The following is a 13,547-nucleotide window of genomic DNA, read 5'->3' as shown; positions in this document are numbered from 1 at the left end:
CAGTAGTTGTGGCTCATGGGCCTAGTTGCTCTGCGGCATGTGGGATCTTCCCAGACCAGGGCTAGAACCCGTGTCCCCTGCATTGGCAGGCAGATTCTCAACCACTGTGCCACCAGGGAAGCCCCGCTTTTTATGTTTTTATTTGGCATTTCTAACTATGCTTTTCTGAAGTGGCTACTCTCTTTTGCACATTATTTGTATTTGTATTATTCATTTGTAAGAGTTTTATATATATTGGTGCCGAAGCCTCGTCAGACATAAGTAACTGAGGTATTTTTCCCACTCTGTGCCTTGCATTTTCATTTTCTTATCACTGTCTTTTGTTGAGGAGTTTTAAATTTTAAGTCCAAATCATCAATTGTTTTTATTAATAAAGATTCTTATGAGACAGGCTGGGACCTGGGACCCTCTGCTGCAGTGCTGTAATGCTTGCACCTGGATACACCTCTCCTTGAGCAACAAAATGCGAAGAAACTATATGGGACTAAAAATAACTGCATGCATGCACAGTTGGGGCAAATTCTGGACCCAAAAGATACAAGGAGACCAAAAAACCGAACTACCAATTTTGAAGAGCAGGGAGCACAAACAGCGTGTCGGGAGCCAAAGCAGGTACTGAGCATGCCCCCTGCGCACACCGCCACCCAAGGGATGGACAAACCACCTAAGCCACGCCTCTGGCCTGACCCCTGGACATACCCCTACCCTCACCCCACATAAGGAACAAGCTTACCCCCCCTTGGAAGCAAGCAAGGGAACCTATTGTTTGTTCTCACCGCCCCCTGCTGCAGCAGGGGCCCCAGTAAAGACTTGCCTGAATTTCTTGTCTGGCCTCTAGTCAATTTCTATTCATTGGGGAAGGCCAAGAACCCTGGTCGGTAACCCTTATGTCCTAAGACCATTATTAATTATATACAACATGGATGACTTTTGAGAACTATAATAGAATCCCTAAGTATGATTTTGGATTGGTCTATTTTGCCCTTTATTTCTGTTCCCTGATTGCTTCCTGTGTTTTGAAGGTCTGTTATTAAGTGCATATGTACTCTGATTGTCATGTGCTCCTGAAGTCTACACTTTTTCATTATGAAATGTTATTTTATGTTTCCGTAATGCTCTTTGTATTGAGATCTATTTTTTAAATATACATTAATAAAGCCTCATCAGTTTTCTTGTGCTTACTAATTACAAAATAATTTTTTTCCTGATCACTAACTCTTAAGTTAGCCTTTTGGGACACAAGGGAGGCCTGGGAAACTAAAGCAAAAGCCTTTTACTTCAAAGGAAAGGAACACAGGGGCTTGAATATGGTTTCATGACCATCTACTTTCCTACTAAATAAATACTTGACATCATTTAGGCAAAAAATCTAGATCCTTTACTAAACTTCTTGGATATTTTTATCAAGGTATAATTTCTTGTTTAAAGAAAAAAAATCTATACTTTTTGAGGAAGGTGAGTAATGAGAAGTATAATCTTCCTCTATAAATACAGGTTATTATTGTCCCTAAGGATTAATGAGAACTCTTGATAATATTATTATAATAATGAAAATAAATAAATATCTAAGACTATTACATATATAACTCAGTCAACACAACAGTACATATCTTTGGTTCAGATAATATTTTTTTTTCTTTTTCTGAACTTTAAAAAAGGCCACAATAAAATATTTTTAACTATTTATTTTGTACTTCATAAGAATAAATTGTCTTTAAACTTGAGGAGTAAAAACTGGATATAACAAATTTCATTCCACATTTTTATTTTAAAGTATTCAGGATAGGGAGGATTTAACAGTGCGTAACATTTTCTCCCACAAGTGCACTCTTGCAGTATATCAAGCTTTTAATTGTTAAGGGAAGCTAAATAAGGGATAAGCTAACAGTTTTAAATGGATATAAAATGCTATGTAGATATCAACTTTAAAAATGAATCATTGATGTGTGTCTTCTTTTCATTTTTGCAATTAATTTTAGCTTTTGAAGTTATCTGGCATTTAATTTAAGTCCACAGAGTACAAAATTATGCATTAACTTGAAGACAGACCTATATTTAGCACAAACAAGGTCAGAAGATCAACAGGATTAGAGACAAATGTTAAATTCAAATGTATAAACTCAACTTTATTGGGGCTTTTAAACCAACTTGCACGTTTGCTCCTAATCAAAGGCTTTAATTTAATCATCAGAGACTGTAAGGTGCTTTTCAATTCTGCCTCTCATACGGAAGAGACTAGCATTTATTGTCACAGTTTGAGCAAAAATTCAGATGAATCTAAAATAGAAATCCAGAGATCCTAGGAGTTTTGATGAAAAATGTACCTCTTTGAAGTGAATGGCATTAGGAACTGAGACAAAGAAGCCTGAGCAATCATTTTGAATCTACTGTTTTTCTGCAATAAGCGGGATGAAAGGAAATCGAAAAAAGAGAGGATATACATATAAATATGGCTGATTCACTTTGCTGTACAGCAGAAACTGACACAGCAGTGTACAGCAACTGTACTTCAATAAAAAAAAAAATTCATCTCAAAAAAAGAAAAAAGAGGGAAGGAGGGTTCTAATGTGAATGCATATTTAAAGCTCAAACTGTGCCCTGTAACTTACAAGTCCCATAAGGTAGAAATAAAATGATACACCAGGAACACCAAGTTTGTTTTGCTGAATTCCAGGGAAGCAGCAGATATGGAAACTTGCTGACAGCCCCTTCTGCTGAGCATCTTGCAGGCACACTGAGGGACTAGGATGACTGATAGTGAAGTTTAGAGGTCACAAGCCAAAATCCACTGCATGTTACATACTGAACTCCCCAAATTTGCACATGTGACCCATGAAGAGGCATGAAGAGTAGTCACGTCTGGCAGAGAACTCTCAGAACTTACAAACTGCTTTCCACCAATCATTTCTCAGCCCCCTCTCCCTCTTATTCTCTTGTACCATAAATATCTCAACAGCTAATGGGCAGAGAGATCTGAGCATTGTTTCCTGTCTCCTTGCTTGGCTTCCCTGCAATAAAGCCTTTTCTTTCTGCAATAGACCATTGCCTTGGTATTTGGTCTTTTCATTGTGCAGCTGGCAATCGCCCACTTGTTCCATTACAAAGTGAGCTACAGGCTGAACAGATCAGGACAGAATGAGGCAGAACTGGAAACCCTAACCCTAGATGAGTTTTCTTTGGTGGTATTTCCTGCTATATTCTTACATCAACTCTCATAAACTGTGAAGTACCAAAAAGATATCTTCATTATCAATCCATTTGACTAGCTTCACTATTGAATTTGATTTTGAGACTTTTAAACTAATTATCAGACAACTAATCAACTTTGCAGCTGAAAATGCTAGAACCAGTTTTATTCTCAACATACTGATTAGATAAATCTTCAGATAGTCTATACAGATAGGGCAAAATACTGGAGAGTAAAATGCTAGTCAAAAGCTATTTTACAAGCATTATCTTATTTAATCATCTAAATATCCATATAAAATATGTATTATATTTTTTGTTATAAGGAAGAATATTTGTTCAAGGTGAGGCAGCTTCAAAAGGATGACAACTGATGTTCTTGATCGTCGATGGACTGAATTTCTGAAAATGCGATTATTAATGCTCCCGTGTATGCTTACTGGTTTCCTCACCTTCTGACTTACTGGCACCTCACTTGTTTTCCTATAAACTTCAGAATTGTTCAAAATACTTTCAGAAACACCTTGAATTAAGTAGTGTTCTCAAGTGGGCCTATACTTTTATCATAAAAATCCATTTCAAAATTCTCTTTAAGGAACAAAAATTATTAACACTGCCCAAAAAATAATAATGTTTTCCATGATGTATGATATCTAATGGATTTAACAGGGCCAGTATCTTGATTGATACAGAGATAATTCAGAAAGGCATTACAAAAGAAAACCTCCAGAAACATGCTTCACTTAGCAACTACATTTTCAATTTCCTTTTCAAGTATTTATATTTATGAATCTTGTAGAAAACAATAACCCCGCTCACATTCACAGTGAGCTCTTTTATTCATTAGTTACGATCGGTGAACAGTGTTTTCTGGTCTCATCAGCCACTTGCATTTCCTGAGTAAATGCAAAACCATATAAATGAGCAAACAGATAAAGAAAATGTAAATGGCAACAGAAGATGCCATAGATTAAGGAATAATCATGGATAAATAACATAAAGAATGTTCAAGGCTGCCCAATGCGTTAGCTGAATGCGTTAGTAAATAGTCAACATACAATTACTTTTCTGTACTTAATAACAGAAATGCATTCAGGAGAGTAAGATTATGCTTTGACTTTCTTGCTTTTAGCTTTGTACAAATGTTGTGTTTTGGTGGACTTTCCATGTTTTTGATACCAAAAATGTATATCTTCTTAATCTTAAAATCTGATTTTTTTAAGAATTTTCCTCACTTGGTGTTTATGAAATTTTTCCTCTCATTAGTTAAAAATTTATATGATAAGATTATCTTTTACCTGAGACAATATTCTTTCTGTATGAGAAATATTTTTATTGTTAAATTCACTCTAACACAAATACTAATATTTTTCACTTTCTTTTTAGAGAATAAATATGTACTACATCTAAGTGGAGGCCACTGGAACTAACTATATGAATTGATGACAAGAATGTAACTCTAGAGTTGAATTTTTAGAGCTAAAGCATGAATTGAAAATACATCATTGTCTCTAAAATATGAGCAATAAGGCTTATAAATGACAAATATAAGAAATTCAATAGAAGTAATATTTAGGAATGTACCACTTTAATTACAAAATGAAATAAGTAATCTACCCATATAATTTTATGTATTATATGATAAATATTTCCCATGTGTATGAATAAATATCATGTAATATTTTCACTCTATGTTTTTCTAAGTTCAAATTATAAAAGACCTGAAAATATGCTAATTTGGTTAAATTATTAAGTATCTCAGTACTACATTCACTTGAAAAATAAGATAATTTTCTACAATATACTCCATTTGCCTTGTTACATATATAAAAAATTCCTACTTAAGTTCATTCCTCATGTGGAGCAGGAGAAATCCACTATTAAAATAAAATGATGTTTAGTATCTATCGCTACAGTATATAATTGCGCTAAAGTGAACAGAAGTTTCCTTTCAGTTTTTATATTTATAACCTCAGTGCAATTTGGTATTGTTGAAGCCAAAGGCCACCAAGAACATATCTACGGTCAAAACAAGGTAAGGTTCATTGAACTTGCAGTAGTCGGGGAGAATGCAATCAAAGGAAAAATAGAACATCTTGGTAAGAAGTAGTTCAGAGGTGATTATGATAGAATTTGAGCTTGGAGTAGACAATTCTATGGAGGGTTTAAGGAATAGGCTCCAGTTTTGGACTGGATTCTACCAGAAAGCAGAAACAATTTGGCAAATGAGACTCACGGTATTTTTGGATGGGAGAGGATCAAAGCTGGGGACAGGTTTGTCATTGGTAAGGAAGCAGTTATAGGTCATGCTGAAAGAAGATAATCATTGTTGTGGTTGAAGAGTGTCCTTATCTCTGTTTTGTTTCACCACAATCATAGAGTGGCTTGCCTGATCATTTTTAAATATTCTCTGAAGACTGTTTATGTTCAGTTGGGAATATCAAAGCCTTACTTGCTAGCTGCTAAGGCCACTTCTTCACATTCTTAAGGTAGAATTAAGTACAAGAAAAATATCCCAAGCCTTTTCTGAGATTTCTTATTACAGATGTGTTCTAAATTATTCTAAACAGCAATAGAAAACAGTAAAACTAATGAATTTTTTTTGGATTCTGGAAGTACAAACAGTCCTCACTTTGCATGGTAATACAAGACTGTAAAAATATCCATGCAAGCTGACACTGTACAAAGTTATCTTAATTATAAACGGAAAAATAAAATTGTTCTCTGATCTTTAAAAAATTTTGTCAAAATATTAAAAATTCTTTACTGTTGGTTATAAATGTATAATGAAATAAAACAAATTGTAAAATTAATATTTAGTGCACTATAATTTGAAACATCAGAAACATGACAAATTAAAGTGTTTTATTTCCTTGGAAAAAGTTATCAAGAGTAGTTTTAACAGTGCTTTTGTCTTCTTCTTCTCATTGTACAACTTACAGCATAAGAAACTTTTCTATGCCTTGGTGAATTGTCTTACTCCTTTCTAAGACTGTATCAGTTTCCAACATTTTATCCTTTGTGCTTTCAATGTTGTGAAGTATCTCCAAGAGTATTTTTGCCAGTGACACTTCCTTTCTGACATATTCATTCTTTTCATCACAACCACTTTCCCATTTGTGTCAGTAAGGCTCTTTGCTAATACCCAGAGGCTGTATACGTAGAGACTCTCCCACTGCAGCAGTATCACATTCTCACAGTTTGCAATTTCTTCTATAACTTTGTTGACATTCAAGTCTAATTTCACTTCCAGTGTTATCAGCTTTGTTTCTTTGCTTCATTTTTATCTTTAGTGACCAATTCCCTCTTTCGATTTTCCATATCTGTAATCTGTGTGTTAATCATTGGGAGACAAAACAGGAACATAACTACAAACTTGCCTATCTGTGTATGAAGCAACAGCTGTACAATAACCATCACCAACAGACTTTGAAAGAAGTATTGTGGTTGGTCTCTGATCATAATGTATTATATCTGTTAGTTGCACAGTGATTTGTGGATGGAAGTGTTTGTAGCAAAGTTATACTTTATGCAACTACTCTTAGTTAATATAGCTTGGTAACTAAAATTTGAACCATGCAGTTAGGGGCCTGTTTGTTTTCTTTAAAACTAAGCCATGGTAACTGAAATGCATGCATAGCAGAACCATGCAAAAAGAGAACTATCTGTATTTAGATATTTCTAATGATCTAGCATTTGGGATGTTTTCAATTATTTTTATAAAAAGTCATCCATGTGCCATGGTTGTATATAATACCATAACTATGGTAACTTTATTGAGATGAGAAGAAAGCTCATTAAGAGTTTAATATCTTCCTGTGCATTATGTATGAAAGAATACATTTGCTATAGATTATAGAAAATCAAATAAAATAAATATTAAAAGCTATATTACTCCACATAATAAGAAGATAGAGTGGTTCTATGGTTGATTAGTAAAATGGCTTGATGTCATTATAAATGGACTCAAGTTTCTTCTATATTTTCCACTCGAACATTATAGCTACTAGCTTTGTCCTTAGGTTAGTACCTCTTGTATCAGTTTCATGGGACTGCCATAACTTGCATGCAATTCTGTTTATCCCATTCAGAGCTAAAAGAGACCAAGATTTTTTATGTGTCTCTCATCAAGGAACATTTCCCAGAAACCCACCAGAGGAATTTTTCCTTACCTCGTTAGCTAGAATGCTCTATACACCTTTGTCTATATTTATCACTGATAAGGGAAATGAACCCTGATGGTAGGGTTTGTGTCTAGTCTCCTTGAAAGCTCATAGCCATGCATGCTGAGGAGCCTGGATACCAGAGCACATTCAGGACTCCACTGGGAAAGAGCAAAAAGATGGGAATGGAGGTTGGCTAGACAGCCAACATTGCCAGTTCTGCTTACTTTCCAACTCTTTGTATTCACTTAACCTTAGCAGATTTGCAGTAGTGTAGTCTGGTCTGAAGAACATAAATTTTGGAGATCAAATGTGCATCTTTTATTTACCAATTGTGAGACCTAAGCTCTCTGAATTCATTCTTTTTTGAAACAATTCTTAACTACTTTACATAATTCTCATGAAAATTAAAAGCCCAAGAAATAAGTTTCTGGAACATTCAACTTATTTAATAAATCATAATAAGTACACTTCCACTATACCAAGTATTAATTCCTGGGATCACCTTCACGATCTTCCTCTTTTTAACATGATGCCACTGTACTGTTTTCCATTTTGAGAATGCTTTAACAAGAGGCATTTCAAAAAACGCCTCCAGCTTTACTGAATTCAAATATTGATCACCATACCTACATTATTTCCACCATCTTAATAATCCTCCTCACTCCTGTCATAATAAGATTGATCAGACTTCTTCAACTTCAGTTCCCACTAGCCTCACAGTGAGACAATAGAAAATACATATATTGGTCTCTGCCCCCAGTTCCTGGCACAGAGCTCCTAAAACCTTTGTAATTTCCTAAGTGATAAGAATACTAGAAGCATCTCTTTTTCTAATATTTGACCTTTCACCTTGTACCTGACACACAGCTCCTAAAACCCCTGTAAATTCCTAAGAGCACCAGGAGTATCTTTTGTTCTAATAAGGCAATTCTAGGTGGGCTCCTGGATGGGGACTGGTCACCAGAAAGACCAAGTCATGAAAAGGTGGTGGGAATTTTCAGCCTCAACCCCTATTCTGTGGATTGGGGAGAGAAACTGGAAATTAAGTTAATAGTTGATAATGTTTACATGAGAAATCTTCCATAAAATCCAAAAAGTAGAGGATTCAGAGAGCTCCTAGGATGGGGAACACATCCACACCAGAAGGGTGATGCATCTCAACCCCATTGGACAGAAATTCCTGTGTTCAGGACCCTTCAGACCTTGTCCTGTGTATCTTGTCATCTGGTTGTTCATCTGTATTCCTTATCATATTCTTTAATAAACTGGTAAACATGCTTGCCTGAGTTCTGTGACCTGCTCTAGCAAATAACTTGATCCAAGAGGGAGGAGGTTATGGGAACCTCTGAGTGGTAGCCAAGTCTGACAGAAGTTTTGAGTAACTTGAGGGCCTACTACTTTGTGATTGGCATCTGAATTGGGGAGGAGTCTTGTGGACTGAGTCCTTAACCCACAGGGTCTGATGCTAATTCCAGGTAGATAGTGTCAGAATTGTATTAAACTCTAGGACACCAGCTGGTGTCATAGAGAATTGCTTGCTGTTGGGGAAAACCTCCATGCATTTGGAGACCAGTGTCAGAAATGAAGTGGTCCATGAGAGTAGAAAAGAAGACACACAGAAAAGACCTATAGTAGAAAAGAACTGATTTTTCCCCCATGTAGGAGGTGGAAAACAGGTTTCCCCAACACAACCACATATATTGTCAGTTTATAAAAGACTACCCTTTTATCACCACCCAAGCTAATGCTCAGTAGTGTTATAGGCAGGTTCAAGGGACTTTTCTGCTAAGAACATGCTTCTCAGCATTTTTTTCAAGGCCTGTCCCAAGCATTTCCTTCCTGCAGCCTTCACAGATTATTTCAGTTGACACTGATCCCTACTAGGAGCACAATAGATCTGTTTTCTTGATTATACATTTTGGTTCTTGATTATATTCGAAGCTCTGTTTATATTATACAGAGTGCTCTGTGATAAAGGCCAAACTAATATATAAGGTACTCCATGCCCATACGATCAGGTACATCTCACCTTTGAATGAGGGAATAAGGAAATTTTGTGGAAAGAGAGCCTCAGAAGACAATTGAGTTTCAACAGGTAGAGTGACTGCATAGAGAAAACTACTTAAAAAAGAATGTAGCTTAGAAAACCCTAAGTTCTACCACTAGGTACTTCAACACACTTTGGTTAAGACCCTTTTATTTATTTATTATTTACTATTTTTTTTACATCTTTATTGGAGTATAACTCCTTTACAGTGGTGTGCTAGTTTCTGCTTTATAACAAAGTGAATCAGCTATATATATACATATATCTCCATATCTCCTCCCCCTTGCATCTCCCTCCCACCCTCCCTATCCCACCCCTCTAGGTGGTCACAAAGCACCGAGCTGACCTCCCTGTGCTATGCAGCTGCTTCCCACTAGCTATCTATTTTACATTTGGTAGTATATATAAGTCCATGCCACTCTCTCACTTCATCCCAGTTTACCCTTCCCCCTCCCCGTGTCCTCAAGTCCATTCTCTATCAGGTCTGCGACTTTAATCCCGTCCTACCCCTAGGTTCTTCATGACTTTTTTTTTTTCTTTTTTTAGATTCCATATATATGTGTTAGCATACGGTGTTTATTTTTCTCTTTCTGACTTACTTCACTCTGTATGACAGACTCTAGGTCCATTCACCTCACTACAAATAATTCAATTTCATTTCTTTTTATGGCTGAGTAATATTCCATTGTATATATGTGCCACAGCTTCTTTATCCATTCACCTGTTGATGGACACTTAGGTTGCTTCCATGTCCTGGCTATTGTAAATAGAGCTGCAATGAACATTGTGGGAGATGACTCTTTTTGAATTATGATTTTCTCAGGGTATATGCCCAGTAGTGGGATTGCTGGGTCGTATGGGAGTTCTATTTTTATTTTTTAAGGAACCTTCATACTGTTCTCCATAGTGGCTATATCCCTTTACATTCCCACCAACAGTGTAAGAGGGCTCCCTTTTCCCCACACCCTCTCCAGCATTTGTTTGTAGATTTTTTTGTTGATGGCCATTCTGATTAGTGTGAGGTGATCTGCATTTCTCTAATGATTAGTGATGTTGAACATCCTTTCATGTGTTTGTTGGCAATCTGTATATCGTCTTTGGAGAAATGTCTATTTACGTCTTCCACCCATTTTTGGATTGGGTTGTCTTTTTGATATTGAGTTGCATGTGCTGCTTGTAAATTTTGGAGATAAATCCTTTGTCAGTTGCTTCATTCGCAAATATTTTCCCCCATTCTGAGGGTTGTCTTTTGGTCTTGTTTATGGTTTCCTTTGTGCAAAAGCTTTACAGTTTCATTATGTCCCATTTGTTTATTTTTGTTTTTTTTATTTCCATTTCTCTAGGAGGTAGGTCAAAAAGGATCTTGCTGTGATTTATGTCAGAGTGTTCTGCCTATGTTTTCCTCTAAGAGTTTGATAGTTTCTGGCCTTACATTTAGGTCTTTAATCCACTTTGAGTTTATTTTTGTGTATGGTGTTAGGGAGTGGTCTAATTTCATTCTTTTACATGTAGCTGTCCCGTTTTCCCAGCACCACTTATTGAAGAGGTTGTCTTTTCTCCATTGTATATTCTTGCCTCCTTTATGAAAAATAAGGTGACAATATGTGCATGGGTTTATCTATGGTCTTTCTATCCTGTCCCATTGAACTAAATTGTGTTTTTGTGCCAGTACCATATTGTCTTGATTACTGTAGCTTTGTAGCATAGTCTGAAGTCAGGGAGCCTGATTCCTCCAGCTCTGTTTTTCTTTCTCAAGATTGCTTTGGCTATTTGGGGTCTTTTGTATTTCCATACAAATTGTGAAATTATTTTTTCTAGTTCTGTGAACATGCCACTGGTAGTCTGATAGGGATTGCATTGAATCTGTAGATTGCTTTGGGTAGTATAGTCATTTTCACAATGTTGATTCTTCCAATCTCAGAACATGGTATATCTCTCCATCTGTTTGTATCATCTTTCTTTCATCAGTTTCAGTTAAGACCCTTTTAGAATAGGGAACTCTATAAATATGTTCTCAACATAATGCATTTGTTTTGAATTTCTCATTTTCAGTTGAGTCGTCTAATTTCATTTATCTCATAATTTCCCACCTCATCTTCAACATTTTTTCTAACCTTCTTTTAAGTTATTACAGATGTTTCATTTATTTCAAGCCACAGACTTCCTTTTTTTTTTTTTTTTTTTTTCCGGTAGGCGGACTTCTCACTGTTGTGGCCTCTCCCGTTGCGGAGCACAGGCTCCGGACGCGCAGGCTCAGCAGCCATGGCTCACGGGCCCAGCCGCTCCGCGGCATGTGGGATCTTCCCGGACCAGGGCACGAACCCATGTCCCCTGCATCGGCAGGCGGACTCTCAACCACTGCGCCACCAGGGAAGCCCCACAGACTTCCTTTTAACAGTCACTTCAATAAAAACTGACTAAATTTCTTGAGAGAGTTAATGGTGTTTGGAAAGTATTCCAAAGTCTTTCCCAGTGTATTTATATCCTCTGAGAATTAACATAACTTAGCCTCAAACTTTCAATATAAGCAGCTAAAAATGAAACAGGAAACTAAAAAGTCTAATAATATCAGTTCCAGAATGTATTTTTAGTTTGATTTACTATTAAACCCCATTGTTTCTACTGTTATTAATATTGTATATAATATCCACTACATGCATTTGATTCAAGAAGAAACTTTATATTCATGAATTTCAAATCGCAACTCATCGCAAACCCACAGAATTACAAAGGAAAAAGCCATAAGCCCAAGTCATTCTAACTGGTCCAAAAATAGCACTATCTTCTTTAATGGCCACTCCACATAAGGTATGGAATTTTAATTATTCCCCAGAATTCTCTATAGTTCAGGCAACCAGATGATATACTCTAAAATGGACCTCATTGGCTCTTTGCCCCTAATTTTTCCTCATTGTGATACAGTTGGTCAAGAGTTCTCATAGATGTATTATTTTTCAAATACAGATACTGTATAGAAAATGTAAATATTAAAATGTCTAATATATTCTCTCAGAATTTTGAAAGATTTAAAGAGCCAATTCATCCTTATAAAAATAGAAATAGGCAAATACAAAAAGTGCTTTAGATAGCTAATGATTTATTCTACTTTTAGATTACCCAAAGAATTTGCATAGGGTACACAGAATGTTTTAAAAATTAAATCAATTTTATAGACCACAAAATTATTAGCATGCTATAATAGAGAATATTTCAGCACTTAGTTGAGTCTTCTCATTGTCCGTTCCCACCAATACCACAGCCCTTGATGAAAGAAACTAAATCATTCAAGACAGCCCTGGTCATGGCACAGAAAATATTTGCTACCCGATAGCACCTATTCACAGAAAGATTAGGAGAGTTCTAAGAGAGAAAGATCTTTTTATTAGGTAGAATTTGCATTTAGCATTAAGTAGGTAAATTTCTTACAATGGCTGATGCCTTGGCCACCATGCTTGTATAACACAGAGCAACATCCCTGAGCAGAAAATAAGGCTGAATAAGTATTGCTGAAGCAAACTCACCTCTGTTGAATCCATACCCAAAACTGTAATTGTCATATGGAACTATTCTTCTTCATATATCTAGGTATAACAGTACATAAAGGAGGCTTCCACTTGAATACTTTATTTTTTACCCTACAGAATATTTATTTGATGTTGAATTAAATCACACTGAAGGATATATTGTATACAAACTAGCCCACTTTACAAATATTGCACTCAGAAAATTACCAATGATATTCAGGGTAATATGGATGTTAATGACCAAATTTTCATCCCCAAGGAGCTGGACAAAATTTTGTCAAGCATAATTTCACGAACTGCTTCTTTTCTGTTCTTTTAGAATGTCTCCCCTTCTTCATCCCCTCTGTTCTCAATATTTTTTTTTCTTTTAAAAATAAAATCAAAAGAAATATAACAAAAATCTGCTAAATAAAAACTTCATTTTTTGCAAAAATAATTCATACCTATTTTTGTAAAACTGAAAAAGTCATAAAAGCACAATAAAAAGTCAAAAAGAACAAGTCTCCACTACACAGAGAGAAGCATTTTCAACAGGTGTTGAATATCTCATAAATTTGTAAGAAGTTTCTCTGTGAGTTATTTCTATAACCCTCATTAGTCCACAAATTTCATTCATTGAACTTG

Source organism: Aethalodelphis obliquidens, unplaced genomic scaffold (genome assembly GCF_003676395.1).
Source record: "Aethalodelphis obliquidens isolate GAN/ISIS:26980383/991018 unplaced genomic scaffold, ASM367639v1 scaffold6, whole genome shotgun sequence".
Classification (NCBI taxonomy): Eukaryota; Metazoa; Chordata; class Mammalia; order Artiodactyla; family Delphinidae; genus Aethalodelphis; species Aethalodelphis obliquidens.
This window is presented reverse-complemented; position numbering follows the sequence as displayed.